This window comes from Rhinolophus ferrumequinum, chromosome 5, assembly GCF_004115265.2.
Source record: "Rhinolophus ferrumequinum isolate MPI-CBG mRhiFer1 chromosome 5, mRhiFer1_v1.p, whole genome shotgun sequence".
Lineage (NCBI taxonomy): Eukaryota > Metazoa > Chordata > Mammalia > Chiroptera > Rhinolophidae > Rhinolophus > Rhinolophus ferrumequinum.
The window spans coordinates 14,135,391-14,151,954 of NC_046288.1; the positions used below are offsets into that span (position 1 = coordinate 14,135,391).

Sequence of the window (16,564 nt, forward strand, 5' to 3'; positions counted from 1 at the left end):
CAGCCCATCTTCAGACAAAGGAAAGGTCTTTCAGACCAAAATCCAGAGTAAAGGTTATTAATACAATCTGGGCTTCTAAGCTCCCACACTGGGGATCTTCCTCACATGTCACATATAAAACAATGTAAAACAGACATATAGATCTGCTTCAAAACATGATTTTTACAAATCACTCCTCTAAATCCTGACATTCTTTTCCAAGACATGTTTATCCTTGTCAACCCACAGTCTCTGTTTAATTAGACATAATAGCCTTTGCAAACGAGCTCATCAGATAAATAATTTATATGATTATTCATTTTTTCAACTACATGAGAGCTGGGTGACCTTAGCCAAGTTACTTAACCTCTCTGAGTCTTGGTTTCTTCATAAAAATGAGAAGAAGAAAACTACCTTCTTCATGCAATTATTGGAAGGATTCAGCATATGGAGAGTCTGGCGTAACACAGAACCTGGCACATGGGATCTATGGAGAGCCATCATGTTACCTATTTCCACCACCATTTAGAATGCCAAATATTGAATGTCTATAACACGGGCTGGGGTATCAAATGTTCAGCTGAAGACTCACATCGGTTCAATCTCATGCTCCCTGGGAGCATCACTGGGTCTCAAACTTTAGCTCCTTAGACCTACGATGACTTAAATATTAATACTTGCATCATGTCTGACCCTCTTGTTACTTAGTCCAAAGCTAAGACCTCTTAAGACATTTTAAAGCTTTTTTTTTATTATTCCAGTGTTAGCAGAACCAGAACTAAGAAAAATATACATATGTCAGACTTTTGGTTAGTAAATATTTCTTAGGAGATTGAGTAAAAGCCAAATTTCCTGAGTAAATATCTGCAAAAAGAAGTCTGTGAGGCAAAATTGTTAAGAACACGTGCTCTAAAGTCAGGTAGACCTGGAACTGAATCCGGACTGCCCTAATGACTACCTGTGCGACATCCTTAAGAGAGTTTCTTAACCTCCCTAAGCCTCCCCAATTCGTCTGCCATTAATGTAGTAATACCTACATTACAGGGTTGTTGAGAGTATTAAGTGTGCTTAGATGTATAAAATCCTTAGCATAGTGCATACTGTAAACATACTATATGTACACAGTCAACACATAGCAAACATGCAATAAGTTGTCCTTATTAATATCACAATTAAATAATAATTACTAACTACAATGATAAACAATTATCAATTATAAGCAGGGAATTTGAAATAGCACTAAAAAGATTTTTCCAGGCAGGAGGGCTCTGTGTATCTTATACTCAGCTATGACTACAGAAAAAGGGGAGGGGTGCTTCTTCTGGTAGCATAAAAATAAAAATATCGTGTGAACAAAGAAATTCTGTCTGAGCGTTGCCACCTAGAGAGCTCCAAAGAGTCAGACTGGAGAAAAAGACTCTGTTCAGTCAAGTGACGTTCATTCCCCAGCCAGTTCTGGCATTCAGAGGCACATCGAGTCAGCTCTCAGGGCCTTGGTTTCCCAAATAATAAAGTGGTTGGACAACTCCAGCTTTCTCTGTGGTTCTATTAAAACTGAGGACAAAGGAGAAAGCTTTATTGCCTGCCACAGTGACTACAAGAACATAAACCTCTGCTTATTCCGTAGCAGGAAAGACAAATGATAAACTTTGATAACATGCGTAGCCTTCAGCAGATGGCTAAATATGGAGCTGGGAGAGGAGAGGAGGGGAGGAGCTCTGGTCCAGGTTAGAGCAGTACCCTATATAGACATGCCAGATCATCTTCAGATGTTCTGTCACACATGCCCAAGATGGAGCCGCCGTGGGTCACATCGTCAGTGCGAAAGGTTGATGAGCTTGATATCAGTGGAATCCTTCTAAAGGGAGAAATCCTCCCTAAAAGGGCTGCCAGGTGAAAAATAGAAGCAGGTTTTCAGGGGTGTTTCCCAAGTGGCTAACTGGCAGCGCTGCCCCAATTATAGGATTCTCAATTCAGAAGAGTTACCAAGAGTGACTTTAGATAACGCCATGAGTGATGCCACTGAGTGACCCTTTTAGGACTTAAATCAGACTGGAATTTAGGAACCTTCAATCTCAGAACCTTTTAGGTCTCAGTAACTTGATTTCTCATCCCTTTCTCCTCTTCACACAGAAAGGATGCCTTCAACCAGCCCCCACAGTTCACACAGAGAGGAGGCGGGAAAGGGAGCAAAGGTGCTTCTGTCTACTACAGCGAAGGGACAACGGCAGACGAAGGGGAGTCTTAGGGATAGGCGTCCTAGTCCATTTCCTCTTCTGGAGAGCTGAGGACTGTCCAGTAGGAAATCCTGGTCTCGCTTTCACCTCTATTCTCATCCCAACTCACAGATATCCACTTTTCACTATCGCTCTTTCTTCAGACAGACTCTGTGCTTCTCTGTTTGCCTAGAAAGATCTGCCATTCACTTAGCCCCCAACTCCCACCTCTTCTTGAAAATCTTCATCACCTGACCCACTGGTAGATCAGGTGCCCGCTCTGTGTTGCCATAATACCCACCCCCACACCCCTCTAATGCAGTCATTATCACACTCTGCCGACATGGTTGGTCCTCTTGTGTTTATCCCTCATCTGTGAAACTGGAATAAGACCTGGTCCTACCATCCTCATACGGAGCTTATAAGGATCAGGTGGAAACGATAACAACACAGCAATAATTTGTGCTTGTAATTTTACATAGAACTTGTACTTTTGGAAATAACTCTTGTTTGTTTTATGAGAAAACCCCTTCAGAATGATAGAGCATGATATAAAATTAAGGTGAAATTATGACTATTATTAACTAATTATTATTAGTGCAGGTTTTTGATTATTTGGATTTTATGAGGTGGCTTACTTCAAAATGCTGATGGAATCCTCAGCTGTTTGTTTGTTTGTTTGTTTGTTTGTTTGTTTTCAAAAATATGAGCCCCTGGCAGCCATGGCAAGGAATGGCCTGTTAATTAAGGAGAATACATCTAAATACATCCTCCTCAAAAGAGCTTCAGGTAGAGGACCTATGCTGGCAGCAGCCAATTCATTCATTAAAGACATTGATTCTGCCATAAATCTAACACAATTAGATGATTAGGAAATTGCCATGTTCCCCAGCAACTCATCTCCTGCCGGCACCTTCCATCAGTGGCCCCTGCACAGTCTCACAGGGACATCACGGCAAGAGCAGGCCTTGCTCGGAGTGTGTGAACCCACGGATCTCCCCATCTGGCAAACGGGACTGGGAGCTTCATTTTGTTTCTTTTTCTTGGAGGGAGAGAGAATCAATTCAAAAAACTCTTAAGCGTAGAAACAAAAGGATAACCATCTCTAAATTTTATCACTCCAAACCCTTACTCAGTTTTCATTCTCAAATATACACTTGTATATATCTTCTAAACATTTATTCAGATTTAAATTTTTTTTTTATTTTCCACATAGTTTACACACCTGCCAGTTTTTAGTTTTCCATTGTCTCAACAATTCATAATTGCACAGACATAGCAAAGTCTTTGAGTTATTTCCAGTATTTCACCATAATCAACAACTGTGCCATTTTATATACACAAAAATATACATGCATATATACAGAGGGTACCAAAAAAATGTATACACGTTTTAAGAAGGAAAAAAACTGTATTAAAATTGGAATACTCAATATATGACGATAACAAAAGATGAATACAAGTCACGTTTGACTTCTGCAATTACGAGAGATGCTCAAAGTGGTTACCATCAACATAATTTTAGTAGTTTTTTCCTTTCTTAAAATCTGTACAAATTTTTTTGGCACCTTCTGTATATATATATATGTATATATATATGTATATATATATATATATATACACACACATATATATATATACACTTTTACACTTTTATGTGGACAATTTTCTTGGTGAACATATTCACAAATGTGGCATTACTGAGTCAGTGGGTCATTTTGTGATTTTTATTTACATTATTGATCATCTTCCAGGGACTGTACCAAGTACGTTTTATTTATTGTTCATTAGTTGTTTTATACATTAAAAACATTCTTTTGTTTACAGCGTCCTGTGTGGCAGACACTGTAACGAGTCCTGAGGCCTAATAGGGAATGAGACACTTGCTGCCTTCATGGAGATTACTGTCTCACAGTTACACAGGCCTCAGAAATCTGAGACACTTGCCGACAGTCGCGCAGTGAGGAAATACCAGAGGCAAAGTTAGACCTAAATAGAGTCCTACTCCAAAGCTACAGCAGCTCCCCTTGTTGCCCTACCTCGTACTTCCCCTCAGCTCTATCCAGTGCATCTCAGATAAAAGTAGGTTTTCTACACAAACCCAGTTTTAAGATACTTTTTTAGCCATCCCTGCCATCCAGGTCCCTACTCCTATTCTCCTCCTACAAATAAACCAGCTCTTGACATGTCACAAGAAGTATCCTATTTCTTGATCTGAAAGCTGGTTTCACAAGTGTGTTCAGTGTGAAAATTCAGCAAGCTCTAGACCTACAATGTGTTCACTTATCTGCATGTGGATTAAACTTCAGTAAAAACTATATTTTAAAATAAGGTTACTGCCTTTGCAGTGAACATCTTCTCAGGTAGTATTTTATCTCAAGTTTCTTCTTGTAAGAGTTCATTTCACTAATTCTCAACCCTACTTGCGTGTTTCTAATTGCTACAAATAATGATTACATTCCTCTCAAAATCACAAAACGGGATCATTTTTAGATCAGTCTATTTCTATACACAGATCATCTCTATTCGAAATGGATTTTGTTCTAACAGTGTGTTTACAAGATGCTGGTTTACAACTTTTAATACATGTTCTCCAGAGTCAAAGATCTAAGCAATAGTTACATTCCTAAGCCTGAACTCTATTTAGCCATATCACAGTTGAATTACAGCAGAACATCACCAAGTCCGGAGGCCTCCTGTTATCTCGACACCCTAATCCTCAAAGCCTCTCTGAGCCAGAAGTCCTGACCCTCCAACGTCGCTCAGGCCAAGCAGCGACGGTGGCACTCTTCCCCTCCTCTGTTCCAGCCACCCACCCTGAGTTGACTGGTCCTTTCCACTCCCAGGAGTACAATAATTGTCACCACGGTCTAGAGTTCTCGGCTTGGTCCAACTACAGTCAAAAATAAAGCTAACCAGCTAGGCAATTGCCCAGGTATCATTAAAAGACACCAGAACCTCATCTCAAAACTAAGGGGATGGGAAAATGTAGTTCACACAACTTCTCTCAAAGTAATGGAAGGAATATTCTGGAAAACTGCTTGGAGTCAAGGGTGTAACCCCTATGGGGCATGCTCAAAAAAGGTCACCTAATCTTTGAATTTGTTCCTAAGGAACGTGAATTTAATTGACTGAGAGACTCATATGTTCTCAGTTGGCTATGCATTTTGGGGCCGAAGCAGAATTGTTTGAGGAAAGAGAGCTAAAAGGTAAATATATGCATATCTAACCATTCTATAGCATAATGATACTGTAAAGCAAGGTTACCAAACTATGGCTCACTCGTGTGACAAACCATCTGTTTTTGTGTGGCCCGTGAATTAAAAATGGGTTTTTACCTTTGTAATGGTCGAAAAAAAATCAAAAGAACAACATTCTGTGACATGTGAATATTATATGAAATTGAAATTTCAGTGTCCATAAATAACATTTTACTGTAACACGGCCGTGCTCTTTCATTTACGTATTGATTATGGCTGCTTTCTTGTTACAACTCAAAGTTGTAGTAACACAGACTTTATGACCCACAAAGCCTAAATAAAATATTTGCTTTCTAGCCTTTTACAGAAAAAGTTTTACTTATTACAGGCAACTCCTACTCTATAAAGAGGCAATTCAGAGTAAGAAGGCAAGAAGAAACTCTGGGATTCTGGGATCAGGCAGTTCGGGTTTGGCTCCAATGTCTGCCACTTACTGTGTGACCTTGGGTAAATTGCTTGACCTCTCTCAGCTTCAGTCCTTTGTCAATAGAGGCAGTATAACATAGTGATTAAGAGCATGGACTCTGGAACTATACTGTCTCCCAGCTCCACTAACTACTGGCTGTGTGATCTTATGAAAGTTACTTATCCTTAGTAACCAAAGTTACTAAGCCTTAGCTTCTGCAACTGTAAAAAAAAGTAATGGTAGTACCGATCGTACAAGGTAGTTATATGGGGTTGGTGCATGTAAAGCACACAGAATGGTGCCTAGCACAGACTGAGTACTATAGAAGTACTTACTTTTATTATTATTCCCCTTGAAGTGTTGTTGTAAGATTATTAGAGCTACTGCCTGTCAAAAGAGTGCCTGGAACAAAAACGCACTCACAAATAGTAACTGCTAGGATGATATTGTTATGTACCAGTACTATAAAACCCAGAAGAGAGAGAAATTAATTCTCTGGAAGAGGGAGAAAGGAGAAGAGACTAGGGAACCCTAAATTTAAAATGTGAGGAGCATACTCTTGAAGTTACTTCAAGATTACCTGAAATCTTAACTTCCTAACTGATATAATTACCTTCACTACCTTCTGTTGGCCCTCCTTGCTCCAGTTCTGCAGAATTAGCTCTTTGCAAAAGAGCAAAAAGTCATAATGAAAATAACTTAAAGGAAAAGAAACTCAAGAGTGAAAATGTATTACACACACAAAACCAGATCACAAATCAAAGTAATTCTGAGAGTAAGGAAGACCCTCTGCCCTGCGGGTCCTTTCTGTCTGACAAGGTGAGGGGGCAAAGGTTTGTGCTTTAGGATTTTATGTTTTCTCCTTAGACTTACAGTAGCTCCCTGTCTGATCTTTACTTACGGTGAAAATACGAAATCTGCCTGATGTCTGGGTAGACCTCTACCAAGTTCAAGATAACTCCTAGCTCTAAAGTACCATCTATAACAAAAACCATCACATCCCAGGGTTTCCCTACCTCTCCCATGCCAGAATCACCACCATCATTCAACAACCAACCATATTTAAGTCACTGTGAACAGCATTCCCTCTCTTATTTGCTGATGCAATCAGACTGAAGATGTCCTCCCCACTCAGACTAACTTCTCCCTTCATTTCTCTGGACCATTTCTATACACTCTTTTTAAAAGTAATACATACACACTATAAAACATTTAGAAAACATTGAACTATCGAAAGTACATAACGGAGAAAACCAACTACCACCTAGAACCAAAAGCTGTAAGATATTAGTGTACCTTTTCCTGTTTCTTTCTTTCAGTGCGTCATTTTTTTTCAAAGCTAATACCATACTTTATATATAGTTTGGCATCTTGCCTTTTTATTTAATGTTTACATCATAAATATTTCCTATTCCATTAAGATTCTTCGAACGTAATTTTAATGACTATATAATAGTTCATTACATGAATGTAGCATTATTTATTTAACCAATTGTCTATTGTTGAACATTTAAATTGTTTCTAATTTTTATCATAACACTGAGTAAACATTTTAAAAATAAATTTGTATAAATATACAATTATTTCTTTAGTAAAAATACCTATGAGTACAATTACTGGAACAAAAGAGATGAAAAAAATTGAACCAATTTATACCCCATAAGCAGTGTATGAGAGTATTCATTTCATCACACTACCAACTATCACTTGCATAAATATCACAATTTGATCTGTTCTCACTTGCATTTCGTTTATGACGAGTGAAAATTAAAATTCATCTGTTTATTGACCACTTACAATTTTTCTTTTTTAAGTTATCTGTTTTACCTACTTTTCTAGCAAGGTGGTCATCATTTCTTAATGAGTTTTTAAAATCTTTTTAGAGATTAATGATGTTAATCCTTCCTTGGTTAAATAAATATGTTGTAACTTTTTATATATATATTTAATATTCTGAGAATTCCCCCACATTCCTAGCACTCCCCCATCCTGGCAACCCCTAAACAGAATGTAAAATAGCATGTTCCCTGATGTGGAAAGAAACTTAGCATGATTTGATGCCTAAAAGGTCATCTAGTTCAACCCACTCGTTTCCCCAGGAGGAAGAAGTGGTTTAGCTAATGGGGGCTGACTTGAGGCCCAGAAACTGGATCAGCTGAGTCAGCACTCTTTCCATCTACACAAGATTTTTTTCAAATACTATATAATATGTTATGCCTACATTTGATATCCCATACTTAATTTCCTTAGTAGTTTAAATACAAAGACCATATAGATAGCTTAGATAGAAATTCCAAATCGGTGACTTTTTACTCAAAAGAGAACTCCCAGTTTTAATATGAAAATACTTTTCAAACAGAGGTTCCCTTTCTCATTAATTTCCTTTCAGAGACAGATCATCTCTCTTTAGGGGCAATCATTAAGCCTTCCAACGTTCTCTAGAATTAGCGTAAACCCTTAATTTACAAGTTGCTCAACTTGTAAAAGCAGTCAAAGTATTTGGTTCCGGATATTTAGCCCAGAGCACTGAATAGAGTGCGGTGACTGAGTTTCACGTTCAACATACAAAATTGCCAATATTCCATTGCTGGCAAGGGCGAGGTTGTGGAGTCAGGGGTTCTGTTGTTGATTAGCAGTACATTCTTGGGCAAGTCACGTAACAGAACTGCAAGACGTGGATAATGAGACAGCGCTTGTAGAATTTTTAAGGCAATTAAAACGAATCTCCCATGCCTAGTGGAGTACCTGACCCTTAACAGATAACAATGAACTCTCACATGGTCCTTACCATTGGCCATACACTGAAGTGCTTCATGAAAATTAGCTCATTAATCATTATAACAGTACTATGTGGTCAATATCACTCATTTTATAGCTGTGGACAACTAAGGCAAAGAGAATGAAAGTAATTCGTCCAAGATACACCTAGAGAAGAGGGCTGCTGGGGTTTGAACCCCAGCAGTCTGGGGTCCAAGCACATTTGTCATGCCATTTCTACCTCCCTTTCACTGTCTCTCATTTGGCGGAAGCCTACCTACTTTCCAACTTTGATGAAACTAAGCAATCTGCTATGATTGCTATGATCTGAATGTTTGCATGCCCCTAAAATTCATATGTTAAAACCTGACCCCAACGGGCCTTTGGAAATTAATTAGCAAAAAAAACCTGGTCATAAGAGTGGAGCCCTCATGAATGAGGTTAATACCCTTATAAAAGAGACCCCAGAGCGCTCCCTTGCCCCCACCTCCACTCCCAACCATGTGAGGACACAATGAGAAAGCGCCATTTATGACTCAGGAAGTGAACCCTCACTAGACATTGAATCTGCATTGGCTATAATCTTGAACTTCCCAGCCTCCAGACTGTGAGAAATAAATTTCTGTTGTTTATAAGCCACCCAGTCTGTGGCATTTTCTCATAGCAGCCCAAACAGACTAAGACACAATCCTAAAATAAAGGCAGGTGAGGAGGGTGAGCTGAAACGACATTTTTCAGCTGGTGGGTGATTTCTTTCTTAATACAGTCCTGGTTTCTGACAGTTTAAAGATTTTTCCCTTAAGCAAACATTCTCACATACCATTGGTAGATGTGCAAAAGCGTGCCACCTCTACAGACGGCAAGTTGACAGAATCCAACTGCACACTTAGTGTATTTGACACCCAGAGTCAAACTTCAATTTTAAAAGTATTATTCAAATGCAGTAAAATATTTCATGTATGAACTAAAACTTGCACTTATCAATCAAAAATATTACACTTTACGGTTTGTGCTCGGCTTCACTATTTTAAACACAAAACTCCAAGGGGTCACATAGAATAACAGAACTGAAGCAAAACAAGTTCTGTTTCATAGTCTCTCTAATCATTGTGCTATCATTCTTTATTTCTAATCTACTGTTTAAACTCAGGAATATGGAGTCGTGTCACAGGGGTAGGCATTGCAATCTACCCCCGAAGTCAGCTCTAATGGGATCTCTACACATCACTAAGAACGTACTGTAACTTTATCACTGCTAGGATATGGCGATAATAAAAAGCAGACCCACATTGGTCTTATTACTGTTTTTAAATTCTGGACAGATAATGCACTCCCTACCGCCTGGACCATGGTGGACCCCTTCTACCACCTTGCCCTTGCCAGTAGTGATCAAAATTTTAAATACATATATACACCTTTTAACCCAACAATTCCAATTCTTTAAACACATTGTCCTATTGAACCTACAAGTAGTCAAGATGTATGTGCAAGAATTTTCACTGCTGCATTATTCATAACAAAAAAAAACCTGGAAATAACTGAAAGGTCCATCAGGAGGCAGTGGTTACATTAATTCTGTCATATCCATATAGTGGAGTCTGATACAGCATTAAAAAGAATTAGATCAGCCTGTATGTGTCGCACGGGAAGAGTACTCATGACATACTAGCAACTGAAAAAGGCAAGCAGTTGAACAATTTGGTGAAGGATCCCATTTATGTAGAAAAATAAATGTACAAGCCTGGTCTGCGGCCCTTGAATGCCCAGAATGCCCAGAAGGATATTGGTCCAGGCAGAAGCCAGGGATCTGTGCAATGATGGGCAAATCCAGCCTCCCCGTGAATTCTCAGCTCATCTTATACATGTCCTCCTATAGGTAAAACTAGACTAGGCGGACAGCAGTTACTCCCTAAATCGTCTAAGGGAGAAGAGGAACAAAGAGGAATAACCTAACAACGCAAGTTTGTACAGACTTTCTTAGGTTTTTTTAATCCCCTTTTGGAATATACTAGCTGCATGTACTTTCTCTATTGATTACATTGCAGATATAATACACAGCAGTGAGATTAAATATCTCCTTAGATGCTCAACTTCTGATCAAGAACTTACAGAAACTGGGAGAAACAAGTTCATAATGACCCTGAAACTATCGGGATACTCCAGACCAAATTCTTTTTTAACTGTTTAATTCATTGTGCATGCATACATGATGTTCTATTAAGTTCCAAATTCCATAGAAGGCTGAAAAAAATGTCAAGATATATCTGCCTTTAATTGGCTTTAAACTAGACCTACTTTTGCAGAGCCTAGTGGGGACCAAAGATGATAAAGAAAATGTTAATATAGTTTAGACTGGGCCTAACGGTTTTTTTCTTTTTTTCTTTCTTAGTTAATAATGTTTTTGACCCTCATTTTTTTTTTCTTTATTAGAAGAAATGACTTCATGGGGAGAGGTAATGTGATGACCATGCAAAGGCAGAATAGCACCGCTATCCTTCATCATCATCGTTAGGTCCCATTTGGCTGGGACCTTAGAGAATAAAATCTGAAATTAGAGAGAAAAGAAGCAACACTCTGCATACAAATGACCTCACACTAAGCTTCATCCTACAAAAAAATTTAAATTTAAATGGACAAGTGCTATAATAAAGGCAAATGCAAAATGCCAAGAGAACACTGAGGACAGACTGCTGGTTATTTTTGAGGGTAGTCCAGGAGGAGGGGAGTGACCTGTGAGATGGCTCTTGGAAGAGGGAAAGAAAATAGGATTGGTGGACCGAATTCAGACAGAGAAGGTGACTAGTGCCCAGGTATGCATGTGGGAAAGGTCTGGGTATTTGGAGGGTAGAAAGTTGGCTTTTGTGGCGGAAGCACAGGTGGGAGATGATCTTAGAAAGAGACACTGGGGCCAGTTTGTAAAGGGCCCTTCACTCCACATTAAGTATAAAATAACCTCTATTCAGCCATTTTTCTCGTTACCTTTCTCCTTTCCCCTTTCTCCTTTCCCCTGTCTCCGCTTCACCTAACAATTGCTACATCGCTCCAGACTATGTAACATCCTCCAAACTCTCCCTGCCTTTCCTGACTCAATAACCTTAAGTGTGCTATTCTCATCTCCTTAAATATGATCTTCCCTGCTCTAAGTCTTTCTGGTAAATTTCTACTTGCCCCAAAGCCCAGCTCAAATGCCACCTCCTCCAGGAGGTCTCCAGAAACTCCCAGTAAGCCTTATTTTTCTCCCTTATTTGAACTCACCTGTCATCTTTAAATGTTTTTATATTTATTTTGTTTAATAGTTAATACATGCCTATAGTAAGATTCAAAAGTACAGAAGTGAAAAATATGAAGTCTCCTTCCTATGCCTCTGCCCCAGGCATTTTCCCAGAGGCAACCATCGTGTTAAGTTTCATATGCACTTTTCCAAAGTTATTAATTATGACATATATTCACATGCATATATATATATATGAATACATATGTGTAATTATATACTCACACGCTCTTTTTTTTATATATAAACTACAGCATTATACAGTTTTTGCACTTAATATATCATGAAACTTTTTCCTTAGCTGCAGATTTTGAGTTGCCTGATTCTAAATTCCTTTAATATAAAAGGATTAAGCAATTCCTCCTCCATTATGGATAAATCTGAAAATACAAACATAATACTAACTATGAAAGGACAGTCAGTATTGTATGTAGAGGCAACTTGCAGTGGACAGAGCTCTGGACTGTGAGTCAGGTTCGAATCCTGGCTCTAGCACTGCATGACGTTGCTCATACCATTTAGCCTCTCCAGACTTCAGTTTCGTCGTCTGTAAAATCAGACATTGAACTCAATTGGCTCTAAGGGCCCCTCCAGTGCTGATTATTTCACGTTTCTATGAAAGCAGTGATATCACAAGCTGCTTTGAGAGCAGATGTTAACAGAGAAGAGGGTGAAAAGGCAAACAGCTCCAAGAGTCCTGCCAAGGACGAGCTTTCCAAACTCCCAGGCTTTCCCTCATGCCTTGCCTTGCCTCTCCTTCCTCTCCATCCCCTATCTTGAGCCAGGGACATGCACACTAAAAAGCCCTCGGCATGGACTCCTCAGCCAAGCTAAACACTAGGGGCCTTCCAACAGGTGTCTGATTTCAAGACTGTGTTCCGTAGCAACTGGCTTACGTTTACACAAGATAGAAACAGAATATGGACCTCTTTTCCCGGGAACGTGTCCCAGTCCAATTTAGACTTCACTGGCATAATTTGCGACAGAGAGAACTTGCAAATACTGAGTGGAGAAACCGAATGGAGAAATCACCCAGCCCATTTACATACTTGGGCAGCAGAACAACTAACTAGGTGGCCAATGTAGGTGAGAGGCATAAAGGTGATTATCATTTAAGCTCCACAAAAATCCCTCAGTTCTCTAAGGCATCCTCATGGCTTAAAAGCAGCCAGTGGCCACATGACTCATCGGCCTCCTAAAGGTCCACACCACGGACCAAAGTTCTCAGGCCTGGTAAAAGCATTGCCTACAAGCTGAAAACAACTGAAAAATTGCTGACCAGATGTCCATGGAGGAGCAATTAGTACAGGTCCCAGCAGGGAGGACTGCAGGATAACCATCTGCTCTTGGCAGAGTAACTTGCAGCTCTCACTGGATTACCCACAGCTCCTACTTGGAGTTTGATGTTTATCCTTTAAGCCAACTCGCATGCCTGCACACAGCTATTATCAACATGTTTGAAACCAGAAGGCATTATCCTAAAGTTGTTTCTAGCAGCAGGGACTCTCAGAAAACACATTCCCTATGGAATTGACTTGCCAGCCTTCATTTGTCTCCACTTTTTAAATGCAAGACAACTTGCCACAGAGGATAACTAATTTTTCAAAGGAGAAAAAAAAAACACACACCTCTTTCGTCATTGAATTCCTTATTATCTTAGAAAAATATTTACGAATGTGGAAGCAAGTATATGACAACAAAGTTACAGGAGGGGAAAAGCAAGTTCAAAACAGTATATGAAACATGATCTTGATTTTTCAACAAAAATAAAGAAAGGAATAAGGAACTATATACCAAGATGTTACCAATGCTCTTATTGACGCAATTACAGACTTTTTTCCATTTTTGTTTTTGTTTTTTTTGTGTGTGTGCTTCTGGATATTTTCCAAATTTCCTGCATAGACATACACCGCTTTTGTAACGAAAATTGTGAAAATAACTCATGATCTTTTGTAAAAGAAAATATAAACGTGTCTCACAGTTCCTTCCTGGGTAAGGGTAGCATTTGCTAGTATCACTGAGTAGTCATTTTCAAGAAAGTGTGGCACAGAGGCCTGGATCCTGGGTCAGCATCGGCCCTTGACTAAGGAAATGACCCTGAACGAGTGCAGGACCTCCCTCATGCCACCATCACCTCATCTGTCAGATAAGCAGGACTCACCAGGTCTGTGTGTCCCTCTCTTACTCAGTAGGGAACTCCTCACAGCAGGGCTCTTTCAGACACCACTCAGGTAAAAACAAAAAAAAAAACCTTGAAATATTCCAGTGATTCGGATTGTGCTCTGACCACCCTGCTCAGCATGCTAGAAAAATTCCTGGAACTAAGATCCTAAGAAAACAGGTTTCTTGTGTAGTAGAGATGGGCGCCACTATTAGGAGTTATGGGAACTTCTTTCCTCTTGCCATTGAGGACCAGAATGGTCAAGAACATGCTTTATCCTAAGGCTCATTTTCTCCCTGTGGTTTGTGAAGGAGATCGAAATACAAGAAGATCATTAGTCAAGACCTTTTCTTCACTGACAATGTGTGGATAGACACTGTAAAAGTATGATTCTCAGACTTGCTTGTTGTCTGTTTCCACAGATGGCCAACTTTATTCTTTCTGATTAATACCTCTTCATATAAACCCAACTTCTCAGGAGATGGCTGTCTAGTCATCTTCATGTACTAGGCTACCCTAGTTTTGCCTTAGTGGTGCAAGCCCACCTGAAATTACTTTCAAAATACAATACTAACACTCCAAAAGGAACCACCATAGATATTAGTCAACCTTCTTAAACCCATAATCCCAAAGTAAACTGAAATGCATGAGAAGATATTCCTTGAAACTCATTCCATCTTCTTCTAACCACCTCTTCACTTGTACATTATGCCCATATCTTGTAACACTCACATACGCCATGCAGACCTCCATCAGAAAGCTTCCTTCTGCTTTATCATCCCCAAAGTGCTTACTGAGTAAGATGAAATTTGAAAACCTCCTAGTGGAGTCTTCAGTTCCATTTCCCATGAGGCTTCACTAGCCTGGCACAAGGGGTGTGTGTGTGTGTGTGTGTGTGTATAATCAGGAACTAGAAGAGTGAGACCCATACTTGATTTTTCTAAAATAAGGTCTTAGAAAACTTCACTGTCATAGAGTCAACTATCAGTAGGTCCCCTCCTTTTTGCATGACTGGACACAAAATGAAATAAAGGGCTTCATTTCCCTATTACATGAAAGTCTGTTTTCTCATCTTCTCCCTGTAATGATAATCTCCTGGCTGAATTCCAGTGTCTTCTCAAGTATGAGTCATTACTGCTACTTGTACACAGAACTGAGTGTTCTGGGCTCCTCATTTTGAGGAAGGACTGGCATCTACTAAGATCCCCACAGCATAATTCTTGATCTGCGATAATCAAGAGGCCCAGCTCAGGGAAAACCTCCCCACAGAGAGATGACAAAGAAACTAGTTCTCCAATCTATCAGCAGCAGCTGCCATCCCTGCTGATAAGGATTCATGCAAGAAAGTCTGACCTTCAGGGGTTTCAGCCAGCTGACACAGCATGTACCTAGCATGTCCCCTCAGGGGACAGCCTTACCAGAAAGAAGGTACCTGCCTACATGGGGTGGCATCAAGGGTGATGGGAAATTCCTTCCCTACTGAACGTCTCTCTCAGCTGTGCAACAGCCCTTTCTCTAGAGGCTTGGGGCCGTGTTGAAATGCAAATATCCTTGGAAGGTAAATCTCTTTTTACCATTTTCACATTTACATGAATGTACTTCCAATCTCATTCTTTTCTCAAAGCCAGTTTTGATTGGATGAGGAGGAAGTTTCACAAACAATAAAAACTGCATGCAGAGAAAACTGTGTACAAAGAAAGGGGAGACAGGGAAAGATATATTCAACTGGGAATTAATCCCATTCTCTGGACCGTTCCCATCGAAGTCTGCGTCCCTCCTCAATTAGAATAGCCCTGGTGGCCTACTAGTTTCCTGTATTGCCTGTGTGTTGGTAGTGTGAAGTGTCATTGATCTGAATTCTCAACAATATCATTCATGTGTTCATTCCTCAATACGGACTGCAGTCTGTGTGCCAGGCACTGTACTGCATGGTGCACAGGGGACCAAGTAAACTGAGGAATCCTAATCCATCGCAAAATCAAATCTTCAACAAATGGATGAGGATTACCGAGTTCAGAATACTGATCATGACAAAGGTGTTAAGGCAGCAGTTGGAGTTTATTCACTGCATTTGCTACCCACCCCACAGTGCGGTGAAGTACCATTAGCCCCGGGAAGTATCATTAGTCACAACTTATAGATAAAGCCATCTAGGTCCAGCAGGGTAAAGTTGTTGGTCCACAAATTTGATCACCATCCAAATTACCCGAGGAAGTTGTTTAAAACGTTTTCCTGGGCCCCTCCCAGATGCATTCTCATTCTGTAGGTCCAGGAAGAATCAGAGAAACCATTTTTAAAGCACTAGGCTGACTCAGAAGCACAGTCAGATTGGAGAAACACTGTTATACAGCTAAGCACAGCTTTCTCAGACAGTGTTTCATTTGACTGTCACAATCTGGGAAGTTAAGGATTATTATATTATTATCCTCGTTTTACACGGGAAGCAGCGTCGGCACAAAAACCAATCAGCTCAAAAAAAACCAAAAGGAGATCTCTCTCTATTTTCTTTCTTTT

General features: G+C 39.7%; 1 protein-coding gene across 5 annotated transcripts in view; it reads right to left on the reverse strand.

The window, feature by feature from the left end:
* The window catches only part of RHOH (ras homolog family member H), a 48,993-nt gene that overhangs the window by 4,963 nt on the left and 27,466 nt on the right, over positions 1–16,564 (reverse strand). The window lies entirely within an intron of this gene.